Genomic DNA, 13,718 nt, shown 5'->3' on the forward strand with positions numbered 1-13,718 from the left:
GTCCTGCGTCAGGCTCCTTGCTCAGCAGGGAGCCTGCTTCTCCTTCTGCCTGATGCTCCCCCTGCTTGTGTTCGTGCTCTCTCTCTCTCTGACAAATAAATAAATAAAATCTCTAAAAAAAGAGAAAGAGAGAGAGAGAGAGAGAGGGAGAAACCCATCTTCAGGGGAAAATACCAGCCTAAACACTGCTCTGCTCTGCAGCTGGGCACTTAGCAAAGAAAGCTGTAGCATCACAGTGCCGGATGCGACAGGCACTTGGCTCTGGGTCCCGATTCAGTGTTCAAGGCAGCTCAGTGGCCAACAGAGGCCAGAGGCTGTAGAGTACAGTGGGCTGCGGGGGGCGCTGGACTGACTGATCTCTGACCCTTACCAGTGTGGTTGACAGCAGCCTCTGCCAGAGCAGCAGTAAGGCTAGTGCGATTCTGTAAGCCCTAAGCGTGATGCCCAGCACACGTGGGCATTCAGCAAGTGGTAGCTACTATTGCCCTTGTGACCATTAATGCCCTGCTCCGAGGGACTGCCAGCTCTCCGTGTCCTGCACTGTGGGCTGTCCACCATGACTGACACCTGTGTGCAAGTCTCATCCCTGCCCTTGAGAGCTTGCTGGGAGGCAAGGTGCCAAAAGCAACAACACCCACTTTGTGCTCCAACAGCAGAGATCCCAGAGGCACTCCACGTGCCTTGCTAAAGAGCGTGGGCTTCTCCCAGAGCTACGGAGGGACCAAAACCTCCCAACCTGCCTCCACATTGAAGCAGAGCATCCCCTTGTCACCCTAATGATGTCATCCTCAAAGGGGACCTCTCTCTGCCCTTTTGACTTTCTTCCCTGGTTTCAAGCCCCCAAATCTCCCCTTGGCTGGCATGGAAAGGAAGAAATAAAAATAACTAACTATCCATAGGCACTAAACATCTGAGTGTGTGCTCTGTGCTGGGGGCTGTGCTCCGTCCTTCCAGCATGTCCTTGGATCTTTCCGGTTACCCCACACCATAAGTACTATCACTGTCCACGTTTCACAAATGAGGAAACTGAGCCGCCCACCGCTACCTCCTGCGTTCAAGGTCACACAGCTGGTGGTGGCTGAGCTCGCAGAGTCACGATCCCAAAATGCACACCAACCTCAGCTCGTTCCAAAGCCACTGGGGAATTTTAAAGGGCGCCGATGCCCAGGTACCCCCACGGGCGGATATACCTTAGCCTCTGGTGGAGGACCGAGATGTAGTGTTTTTACAGCTCCCCAGAAGATTGTGCTGTGCGTTCAGGGTTGAGGCCCCCTACCCGTCCCTCTCCTGACGCTCAGAAAGAGCACCCTGAGCACACCGGGGTGGATCTGTCAGCTGCCAGGTTGTACCCAGATTAGCATCCTCTGCCCTGGCTGCCGCGCGAGAGGTAACAGAGAGAGCAGGCCTTAGCCATTTCTCCCCGATGGGGTGGCTGCCGCTGGGGGTGGGGCTCCTAGGGCACAGAGCACAAAGGCTCCCTCTGCCCCAGGCAGTGCCCAGACGCTGCCCCGCCTACCCAGCCTGGTCTGAACTCTGCCCACGTCTGGGGCCTGCCCCTCGACCCCCCACATTCCAGCAGGGACCCCATGAGGCAGGAACAGACAGGGCTTTCAGGATGCGTGCCTGCCAGGGGGGATGAATTATTAACTAGAATTATCTGCCATGAGCACAGGGTGGCATTTCACGTGCCAAAGGTTGGCTGGCCCCGCCCTGGCCCTGGCTGCTTGGCTCCGGGGCCCTCATTCCAACTGTGCGAGGACAGAAACTTTATTCTCTTCCACAGCCAGAGGCCTCCGCCCCTTACCATCTGTGCAGCCCCCCCCCCTCAGTGATCCCCCCACCCCCACCCAGGGGCCAGAGATTTCCTTCTCCAAGGCTCAGTGCAGAGCGGATTACATAAGGGTGATTCGAAAGTCAAGTTTCCCAGGTCTTTTTAAGCCAAGGATTTTACTGACAAGCAAAGTTGTTGCTGCCAAGATGTTGCCAAGATGCCAAAGTCATTGTTGCCCCAGCCTGTTCTGGCTTTTCGGCATGGGGCCCTGACAGATGCAAACAGCTGCTGCGGCCGGGATAAGCTTATTGTGGAAGAAGCCAGGGCTTTTGGAGCCAGACAGCCCTCGGTGTGAATCCCGGCTCTGCCATCTACCACCTGTGGAACTTGAGGGCTCTACTGTAAGTTTCTTACCTCAGTTTCCTCATCTGTAAAATGGGGATGATGACTTTGCCCTTCCAGGAAGGTCAAGGAGGTTGAAATGAGATAGTGGATGTGAAAAAGCTCTAAGTGGGAACACAGAGGGCACAGAGCAGGGCAAGGCACAATTTTGGTCAGGGACTTCAAAGACTGACTCAGGGCATCATCTTGGTCCTACTCTCAGAACCTCAGGTTGGGGCAGACCTGAAGTTACCATTGTCAGCAAATGTACGCATATTCTCAAAACTGACGACTTTTCCTTGCCTTATATAACAGAGCCCAGAGGGCAAACTTCTCTCATCCAGTGTGCCCACTCGGATTGATTGGTACTGTCTATGGGAGCAGCCCACCCCGGGCCCAGTGTAAGGGAGAACACTGAGAGATTGATAATGTCTGCCATGAGACTAGAAAGAGGGTGGTGTTATATATGCTACATTTTACCATTCCTATTCTAGAGCAGGGTCTAAAAATACTTCTTGCTCTAGTTTTGTCTAGGAGTGTGTGGCAGCCTCCACACTGAACTTACTGCTTCTTGTCTCTTCCCACCCTCGATCCTCAACTTCAGCTGCTAGAGGGAATTTTCTAAAATGAAAATTGGTCATTTCATTCCATGACCTGTCACTGTCCTGTGGCTCCTCCCCCTGCTCTGAGGATCAAACCACACTCCAGGGTTGACGTTCCAGGCGCCCCCTGGCCTTCCCAGTCTCACCCATGGCCAGTCACTTCCAAATACCCCACCTAGAGCCCCATCAATCTGAGCATCTTCAAGAGTGGAATTGTGAGGATTCAAGGCAGCCTGGAAAGTCAGGCTGAAAACCCTGTATCCAGACTTGCAAGATTCAATCAAGATCAGAGGGGCAGCCCAAGACTCCTTGGGCATTTGCCACCAGGGAGTTTAACAAACCAGAGGGGGCTGGTAAACTTCCAAGGACCCCCGCGGTGTAGTTTGCAGGAGGCTGTCATCCTGCTCACCCCCGAGCCACACTGATGGGATTAGTCCTGAGTCGCCCCTGCAGAGGGGAATGCACCCCGCTCTCTCTCCTGATTGCCCATTCCAAGACAACTCCCTCATCAGCAAGACGCAGGATGGAGGCTTTCAGGCGCTGCTGTGTCCAAAGCTTGCTTGCCCCGGGTCCAGACATGCACAAAGGCTCCTGCCCCACCAGAGGCCAGTGGTGTTCCGCTCCATACTCCCTCAGTCTTAACGCTCATCCCCTGAAGGCAATCGGAGAATTCAACCTTTCAATTTCACAAACTTTACCCTGAGCTCCTGCTCTGGACAGGCTCAGGGATGAGCACTGGGGATTCAGAGGATACGCAATCATTCAGTGGATACTGTCCACCTCTCCAGAAACACGACTGCACTGCATGGCTGGGGAGTGAGGACCTCATAAACAAATCTCGGCGTGCTTCCGAGAGTGGGATGTTTACTGAAATCATTAAGCGAGAGTTTGAGTCTTGCAGAAGAGGCATAAATGAGTGTCTTGAAGGAAAATACCTTCTTTAAACGAGAAGAATCCAAACGGGCTTTTTTCTTTCTTTCTTTTTCTATTTAACTTTTTACTTTGAAATAATGTCGAGATTCTAAGTTACAAGAGTAGCACAAAGGATTCCCATATACTCTTCCTCCAGACTGGCTGATTATTCACATTTGCGACATTTGCTTCATTGTTCTCCCTCTCTAGGTATATCTTTTCTCTGAACTGTATGAGGGTAAGTTGCAGATATGATGCCCCTTTCGCCCTAAATACTTCAGTGTATATTTCCTGAGACCATAGATACGCATATAACCATAGGACAATTAGCAAAATCGGGAGATTTAGCACTGACCTACCATTCTATCTAATCTACAGGTCTTACGCAAATTTGGCTAATCTTCCCAATGATGCCCTTCAGAGCAATTTTTCTCCTGGTTCAGAATCCAATCTGGAATTATATGTCACCTCTAATTGCCATGTCTCCGTAGTCTCCCCCAACTTGCCAAAGTTCCTCATCCTTTCTGTCTTTCATGAAGTTGCCATTTTTGAGGAGTACAGGTCATTTATTTTGTGGGATATTCCTCAATTTTCATTTGTTGGCTATTTCTTCGTGATTAGATCAGGCTGTGCATTTTGGGCAGGGCAGAAACGATTATCGTCCTTCTCAGTGCATCCTATTAAGAAACACTTGTTGGAAAGATAAAAGGAAGAAGAAAAAGAAGAAGAAGAAGAAGAAGAAGAAGAAGAAGAAGAAGAAGCAGCAGCAGAAGCAGCACTTGTTGGGGCGCCTGGCTGGCTCAGTTGGTGGAGCACGCAACTCTTGATCTTGGGGTTGTGAATTTGAGCCCCATATTGGGTGTAGAGATTACTTTAAAAAATTAAATCTTTAAAAAAAAAAGGAGCACTTGATGTCAAGTTGTCCTATTACTGGTGATGATTATTTTGGTCACTTGGTTAAGGTGTGTCTACCATTTTATCTACTGTACAATTACTATTTTCTCTCTATAATTCACAAGTAATTTCTAGGGGAGTACTATGAGACTATACAGATATTTTATTATTTTTTTTTAAGATTTTATTTATTTATTTTGAGAGAGAGTGAGCAAGAGAGAGAGAGCACATGAGCAGGGGCAGAGGGAGAGGGGGAAGCAGACTCCCCTGCTGAGCAGAGAGCCCGATGTGGGGCTCGATCTCAGGACCCTGGAATCATGACCTGAGCCAAAGGCAGATGCTTAACCGACTGAGCCACCCAGGCGTCCCGGATATTTAATTTCCCACCAAACTTTAGCCTCTATGTTTAGATCTTGACAATTCTTATCTATATTAATTATTACTCTGATGATTATAAAATTGTGACTTAGAATTTCTGTTGTTATTAGCATTCTACTGTAAATAAGAGCTTCCAGTAGATGTACATGTATGCTTGCAAGGACCATGGGCCACCAATTCTTATCTTGTTCAGTGAGTTGTAATTCATTATTACTGTTATTTCCTGGATAACCAAACTGTTCCAGATTCGTCATTCTAGCTAGCCGCTATGGCGTTTCGCTGGAACTCTCTTCTTCATTGAGTGCTTGCTTACTTTCAAGTGCAAAAAGATGCTCCAGGCACATCTTGTACTCTCTCTGATCTGGCTCAGAAATCAGCCCTTTCTCCACAGAGGTCTAGTTCCTTTGGTAGAGGATAGTATTTAAGAGCCAGGGGCTAGGGAGCCTGGGTGGCTCAGCTGGTTAAGCAGCTGCCTTTGGCTCAGGTCAGGATCCTGGAGTCCTGGGACTTGGGATCAAGTCCCGCATTGGGCTTCCTGCTCAGCAGGGAGTCTGCTTCTCCCTCTGACCCTCCTCCCTCTGCTTCTCTCTCTCTCTTATTCTCTCTCTTTCAAATTTAAAAAGAAAAAAAAATCTTAAAAAAAAAAAAAAAGCAGAAGCAGCTAGGAGCTAGGCCCTGGGTGGGCTTATTGTTTCTAGGTTCTCTCAGTAAATACAGGCATACCTAAATATAAGTCCAGGAGTTCATCTTGCTACCTCCTAGCCCAGGCCGGTACCACAACATTCTTCCTGGCCTTCTCCATGGCTTCTATGTCAGTGAGAAGCCTGGCTCTCAATATCCTCAATGTATTTCACCTTTTACGCAATCCTCCAGTACACAGAGAATAGTTTTAGAATTGCTAATCCATGCCACTATGAAAAACAAACCTATTAGGTAGAGTTTTCAGTATTTGTTTGCAATTTTTTAATCTTTTTTTTTTTTTTTTTTTTTTTGAGTAAGCTCTACACCCAATGTGGGGCTTGAACTCATGACTCGAGATCAGGAGTTGCCTGCTCTACCAACTGAGCTAGCCAGGTGCCCCTTTAATCTTTTTGTTTTTTACTTCATAAATTTGCATGTCATCCTTGCTCAGAGGCCATGCTCGTCTTCTCTGTATTGTTCCAATTTTAGTATATGTGCTATGAAAGTGAGGACATAATTCTCTTTATCTTCAGACTGAGAGTATATATCAAAGTTCTGTATTCAAAAGTTACCCAGATTGGTTCTTTTCTTCCCTTCAGTGTGGTTTGTTATTCGTTTGAAATATAATTCAATGATTTATAAATACAGAGCCATTTCACTGGAGATTACTTCTTTCCAAGGCTTGTTTTAGTTCCCTTATCAGTAACACATAACTAAACTTTCTTTTTCTGCTTTTTCACTTATCTTCTTGCTGTTTTCTGTTTTAATAAAGGAAATTAACCCATTTACATATATAGTGAAAGCTAATATATCTGGTCTTTTTCCTGACATTTTGTTTGTGGTTTTTATTTGTTTACCTCTTTAATATGTCTTTTTTTTTTTCTTCTTTTTAAAGTAGGCTCCACGCCCAACGTGAGGCTCAAACTCAGGACTCTGAAATCAAGAGTCAGAAGCTCTACTGACTGGACCAGGCAGCCCCCCCACCCCCAACACCTCTTTAATATGAGTGGGAGAGAATTAGCAGCCCCTTTCATCTGCCAGTGCCAGCCTCTGGTCGGGAACGTAGTAAGGGTCAGCAAACGTTTGTGGAATGTTGACTAAAAGCACAACAAGAAGCTTTCCCTTGTACCTGGATAGATAGACGCGGAGGCTTTGACCTTGTGATGATAGCGATGACTATCACGGTAGTTGCCCTGAAGCTGAATAACAACGTGGAAAGTCTTAGCTGAGGGCCCGAATGTTGTAACCACTGAATAAACTATCCTTGTGATTTTTGAACACTGACTAAGAACCAGGCCTGGAGCTCTATTATCTTATTTGATCCTCACAATAATCCTATTTTACAGATGAGGAAACAGGGTTTAGAGAAGTAATTTGTCTTCACAACGAGGAAGCAGTAGAATTGGGATCTGAATCCAGACCTGACGTCAAAATCTACCTTTTACCCACCGCATGTTCCTGCATCTACATATTCAGAGACAAACACTTTAGACAGGTAATCCCGGGAATGCTGAAGCTGTTGCTTACAGGGTCAAAGTTTCCTTAGTTGGATCCAACTGCCAGCCAGTTCCCCAGAAACCCACCGCAGGATGGATGCTATTCCCACATGGTCAGGCCCATGAAGGGATAAGGAAATGCTCCTTTGGTGGCTTAGAAATGTACCACCATACAATGTCCTCCCCATCAAAGTTAAGTCGAATTTGTAAGGTTTGGCCAAAGTATGACAAAACAAACATTCTTCTGTCCTGCTGGCAGGAGTGTAAATAATGACAGGCAACACTGATAAGAGCTTATTCCGGGCCAGGCCCTTTACACCAGGGTTTCTCAACCTCAGCGCTATTGACACTGGGACTGGGTCATTCTTTGTTGGTGGAGGGGTGCTGTCTGGTGCATTGCAGGATGTTTAGCCCTCCCTCTGGCCTCTCCCCTCAGATGTTAGTGCTACCTCACCCTAGTTGTGACAACCAAAAATGTCTCCAGACACTGCTGAATGTCCGCTGAGGGGTAAAGTCACCCCCAGTCGAGAACTGCCGCTTACATGTATCACACTAATGTAATTCTCACAACAATCCTGTGAAATTGGTACATTCATTATCCCCATTCTGTAAATAAGGAAGCTGAGGCACAGATAGGCTAAGGTCTTACCTTTAAGGAGAAGTAGAAAATGGATTAAAACCCAGGCACTGGAGTCCAGAAGCCACAATGCTTCACTGTAGCAGACAGCCTTTCTGATCTGACCTTTCCCTAGAACAATTTAGGAGAATATAAAAAGAAATAAACATGCGTGCCATTTGACCCACAGTCCTATGTCTAGAACTTTAAGGAAATGTACACACAGGACGCTCATCTCATCGTTTATTCTCACGAATAGCTGGAAGAACAGCAAAGACCCATTCAGAGGGGGTCATTCTTTTCCTTCCTGTGGGCCTGCGTGCTTAAGCACTGAACTCAAACTATTATTACTTTTTCTAAAAGATTTTATTTATTTATTTTATTTTAGAGAGGGGGCAGGGGCAAAAGGTGAGGGAGAGAGAGAGACAGACTGACTCTCTGCTGAGCGCCGAACCCAACGTGGGACTTGATTGCAAGACTCTGAGATCATGACCTGAGCTGAAACCAAGAGTCGGATGCTTAACTGAATAAGCCACCCAGGCGCCCCAAAATTAATTTTTTAACCTCATAGATTATTCTACAGACATTAAAAAGGGTTATACAATATTGACACAGATAAAGGTCCTCAATATTTCACTGAATAATAATTGAAGAAAAGAGTAGAAAACCCCATGTAGACTATGGTTTTATTTCTAGAAAAGTTTTATGCACACATAACAAGGGGGAAAAGTGTTATTTGTAACTAGAGGTGACTGCAGTAGCTCTTATACTGGCTGAGAATATCACCTGATGGGATGCTCGGTGTGAGAGGAGGGCCATTCACAAAGGCCACATATTGTATGATTCCATTTATGTGAAATGTCACAATGGGCAGATCCGCAGAGGCAGAAAGATTAGCGATTGCCAGGGGCTGGGGGAGCGGGGACTGGGGAGTGACTGCCCATGTGTATGAGGATTTTTTATGGGGTGATGAAAATGTTCTGAAATAAAATAGTGATGATGGTTACACAACCTTGTGAATAAAAAACTCACTGAGTTGTACACTTTTAAAGACTGAATTTTATAGTATCTGAATAATGTTTCAGTAAAGCAAATTCCGACAGAAATGCAAGGAGAAATTGACAAATCCAAAGCAATGATTAGGAAGCCATTGACATGATAGAGTCTAGCTGCCCAGGAGTCCCTGGGACTCCTGGAGGGGCATTTCCCACAATGCATGGGAAGAGGAGCTGAAGTTAATTGAGTACCAAAGAGTACTTGGACAAGATGGGGACAGCCAGGGCTGACACAGGGCTTCCATGCGCATGGATGGGTACTTACTTCTGCCATAGCTCCTGGCACTCTCCCATTGCTCTCTATGTTCAAGCCCCAAGAGCCTCTTGGATTAGAGGTTATTCCATTTAACGGGCTTTAGTGGAGCCAAAGGACAGTTTGGGGGATGATGGTCATAATCTCCACCAGCCCCCCTCCCACTCCTAGTAATCCCACAATCCAAGTAAAAACAATGTGCAACTACTGGAGGACAAACCCTTCAGCTCCCACCTTCAACTAGACCGACTTCCCCAAAACCCAATTCAAAATCACATAAACAACAAGGGGCCTTGTTTTCCTTGCATAACAAGAAGTCCCAGGTAGGGCAGTACAGAATTGTTTATCCAAAAGCTAGAGGACATCATTGAGAACCCAGATTCTTGCTTTTTTTGGCTCAACCACTGTCAGAGGTTGGTCTCATCCTCAGGGGTGCAAGATGGTTGTAGCAGTTCCAGATATCACATCCTCATCATTGGTGTCCAGAGGCAGAACAGAGTTTGGCTGGTCCTTTCCAGAAGCCCTCCTGCAGACTGTTTTTCCCTTCCTCAGAGTCACAACTAGACCGCATGCCCTCTCCCACCCCCAACCACTGGCAAAAGGATGAGGACCACTGTGATCTGCTTAGACTCATTAGAATTTATCTGAGTAAAGTAGTAAGTTAATGGCTGGAGGGGTAGACACCAGAACAAAATCTGGTTTCTATAGGGTTGGAGGAAGGGGAACTGGCTGCCAGCCATGGTGGCCACTTGGAATTCCTCCTCCAGAGGCTTTCCCTCTACCTAACATGCTCTTTCCCAATCTCTCCAGGTTAATATCACCTTTATACTCACATCAACCTGTCACCTCCTCCAGGAAGCCCTCCCTGTCCTCACTGGCTAGGTCAAAGTACCAGCACCTTCTTCACAGCTCTGGCCACAGTTGCAGCTAAATAATCACATATGTCATTCTTTGATGAAAGTCCGTCCCCTAGAGACAGATCTACCCTTTATCCCCAGGACCCAGTCAAAGCTTGGCACACAGTAGGTACTCGATAAACAGTTATTAGTTAGCAAATGCATGAGTGTGTTACAAGAGGCAGATGTGAGTTCTGGAAGATGATATCAAGAGCTTTCTCTGGGTGGTGAGATTTTTTTATTAAAATATCACACACAGCAGAGTGCTCACATCTTAGGCGTAGCTCGATGACTATATACATGTTTAAGCAGCTTGGGGTGGGTGACATGCAGTAATTTTATTTTCCTCTCTGTCCTTTCATGGGAGGTTTAAATCTTTTTCAATCTTACAAGGGGCTGAGTCATTTCTACAAAAACAAAGTCTTTATTATTATTATTATTATTTTAAACAAAGAAAATGTCATTTTCAACAATTGGGGATGTGGAAGGAACCCATGGGGTGCTAAGAATTTCTTCCTTCCCTTGTTTTGTTTTCCCTTCCTCCCCAATCCCCCAGCAGGAGCACCCTCCTGGAGTTTGAGATAACCTCCTCCTTCCTCCAGGGGGTAGGTAGGAGTGTTACAAAGGCCCAAAAGGTTGTGCTGGGGTCAGGATTAAAATGAGGCAAAAAGGTAAATTTTCATGACAAAAATGATATAGGTGTTTGTGTCTTACATTTCTTTTTCTCCAAAAGCAGCAATTTGGGGGATTTGAAACATTTGGCTCTTTTAATAAAGAACTGGAATTTGCTCGTAGAGATACACCCATGTTAATCATTTGTATTTGATGAAGTGTTCATTTGTTCATTCACTCATTCTTCACCGGGGTCTGCCTCTGTGCCTGGCCCGCCCTAAGTGTGGGAAACACGATGCTGGATCAGATCTGGTGCCTGTCCCCAGGGAGACAGACAATCATCACAACAACCACTTCAGAGTATGATGGGTGCACTAATGATTGCTCCGGGGGCATGACGTAGAGCAGAGGCTATCATCCCAGGGAAGGGGCATTTGAAATGGGTTTTGAAGAATTCATAGAAGTTTGCCAGGCAGAGAAGGGGTGGAAAGGCATTTCAGGCAGAGAGAACAGCTGAGCCAAAGCACAGAGGCTAAGACAGCATAGCGCATTGAGTGCAGTGGTCCAGGGCGCGGATGCAGAGCTGGAATGCCTGGATTTGCACCCTGCCTTACCCACCTCTCAGCTGCACCATCTTGAGCAAGCCTTTTTCACTCTCTCTGTGCCTCAGTTTCTTCATCTATTAAACAGAGCTAATGACAGCACCTACCCCATAGAAGTCATGAGGACTAATCCAGATAAATCACCAAAGAGCTTACTCCTTTTTTTCAAAAATATTTTTATTTATTTTCTTGAGAGAGTGCTTGCGAGCATGAAGGGGGGAGGGGCAAAGGAACAGTGAGAAGCCAACTCCCTACTGAGCAGGGAGTCTGAAGCAGGGCTGATCACAGGGGCCCAATCCCAGGACACTGAGACCACGACCAAGCCAATGGCGGACGCTTAACCAACTGCAGTACCCAGGCGCCCCTGGAGATAGGGCCTTTAAAGAAGTAATTAAGGTAAAATGAGGTCATTCGAATGGACCCTAATCCAGTTTGACGGGTGTCCCCATAAAAAGAGACTAGGATAAGACAAGCACACAGGGAGGACCACATGAGGGCACAGGGAGAAGGCAGCTGTCTACAAGCCAAGGAGAGAGGCCTCAGAAGGAACCAACCCTACGACACCTTTATCTGCGACTTCCAGTCTCCAGATTGTGAGAAAATCTATTTCTGTTGTTCAAGCCACCCAGTCTGCGGTGCTTCATCATGACTGCTCGACCCGACTAATAGAGTCCAACAGGGCACTGGAGGGACTTGGGGTTGACCAGTTATGGGAGCTAAGGGACAGAGAGGACAATCCGTGGATTTGATAGCAGTAGGAGGTGCTGTCACTGAGATGGGACAGGGGTGAGGGCAAAGAGGGTGAATTCTGTTCCAGGCTGGTGGGACACGGCCATGAAATGAAATGTGCTGAGGAGGAAATGCGAGCCCTAGCCCCAGCCTCCACCCACTCCCATCTCTGCACCTCGGGCTGGTAGTGTCTTGGCCCCAGGCCTGCAAAGCCTCTACCAGCCACACAGTGGTGACAGATGCTGTCACACCCAGCCCTAATGCAGCCTGGGTGGGGTGCTGCCAGCTGGGCTTTGCCTCAATGCAAAGAAGTGGAAGGAAGGGTGGGCCAGCTAAGCCACAGGCCTCAGAGATAGGGCCAAGGGCGCCCATCCTTCCAGGAAAACAGTCTGGTCACCAGGATACAGCTCGTATGTCTTATGTCACCTCGGATATGTCACCTTGCAGCTGGCCTAGCCCAAGTCACAATTTACTTGGGCACATTGGGCTTTTACTCCTACTGATGGTAAGAGTGCCTACTCCCGGCTGTCATGTGTCTCCCCGGCTCAGAGCGGTGAGGTGCCTTGTCCAGCTGGTTGCACGGGTCTGTGTCACACTGGAGTCCGCGCTCTTCAGAGCTCTGACAGCCAGCTTGGTTCCAGGTTTCCCTCAAAATGGACTTGGGCCATCTAGATCAGACTTCCACAGTCACTTCTAGAGAGGTCATCTCTGAACATGTATTCCTAGATTTTATGGTTAAGAAATCTATTTTGTTTTGTTTTGTTTTGAAGGAGGTTTCAAGGCTCATCTGCTAAAAATATTTAATGTAAGAACTTGGAAGCCTTTGGAGGCCGGAAACCATAATTACCGCAAAGTGCTCGGGTGGCACAAATGCTTGCCAATTCCTGGGCCATCTGGGGAGCCCAGGCCCTGCCCCAGAGCAGCCCTTGGGGATCCCCCCCACCCCCTCAGGGGTCCTGGCCAAAGCCACTTCCTGTGGACTAGGTCCAAGCTCAGCCCGCCTGGAAGGTGGCCGGCTTCCCAGCTGTGGTTTTTGCCGTGATGTGCTGGGAGCTGTCCCACGGTCTGAGGCCTGGTTTTGGCTAATGCCTTGCCTCCCAGGGGAGGGCTAGGGGTGAACTGGGGCTTGCATGCGGTGGGTCCTGGGTTCAAATCCCACCTCTACCTCCTAGTGGTCCATGAGACGCTTCCTAGCTATGTGGCCTTGGGCAATTCATTGTTTCCACCTGTCACATAGGGAGGTAGAAGAGTAATGACCTCACAGGCTTATGGAGGGCATTAAATGACCCGATATGTATCGAGTGCTTGGAACAGTGTCTGACACAGACTAAAGGCCCAGCGAATGTGGGATACTACTGTTACTGTGCTTTTGAGCAGGGTCCCTCCAGCTCCCTGAGCCTCAGTTTCCCCATGTAAAATGGGAGTGATATGGGGCCCTACTTCAGGGCACTGATAAACCGATTAGATGAGATGATGCAAGGAGAACATTTAGCACAGTACCTGGCAACTAGTGGATGTTCAACAAGTTACTAGCAATTATTTTTATTATCCCAAAGCCCTTCTGGGAAGCTCACCCTCTGGAAAAACTGCCCAAGAGCTTAAAGGATTGAATTAGCAAGAAGAAAGGCAAAGCCATGCATCGCAATTTCTAGAGAAAGGCTGCCGGCAGCCCTGAGGCCCCGTAAGCCCCTTGGTGAGCGGCACACGTCCGGCCCAGAGATGTGGAACGTGAGGGGCTGGAAAGCAGCATATGCTGATGCTGAGGCTGGCAGCTGAGGGCGGGGGATTCTGGGAACGGAAGCGGTTGGGAGGATGTCAGCTGTGGGGCTGGGGGACTGGG

The 13,718-nt window shown here is 47.7% G+C and overlaps 1 non-coding gene across 1 annotated transcript; it reads right to left on the reverse strand.

Moving 5' to 3' along the window:
* Positions 1-6,025: 6,025 nt before the first annotated feature.
* Positions 6,026-6,132, reverse strand: LOC121103174. Its single transcript, XR_005835332.1, has one exon. It is a non-coding gene; the product is annotated as a U6 spliceosomal RNA (small nuclear RNA).
* Between the last annotated feature and the right edge of the window lie 7,586 nt (positions 6,133-13,718).

The sequence above is a fragment of the Ursus maritimus genome, unplaced genomic scaffold (assembly GCF_017311325.1).
Source record: "Ursus maritimus isolate PB19 unplaced genomic scaffold, ASM1731132v1 scaffold_17, whole genome shotgun sequence".
NCBI lineage: Eukaryota > Metazoa > Chordata > Mammalia > Carnivora > Ursidae > Ursus > Ursus maritimus.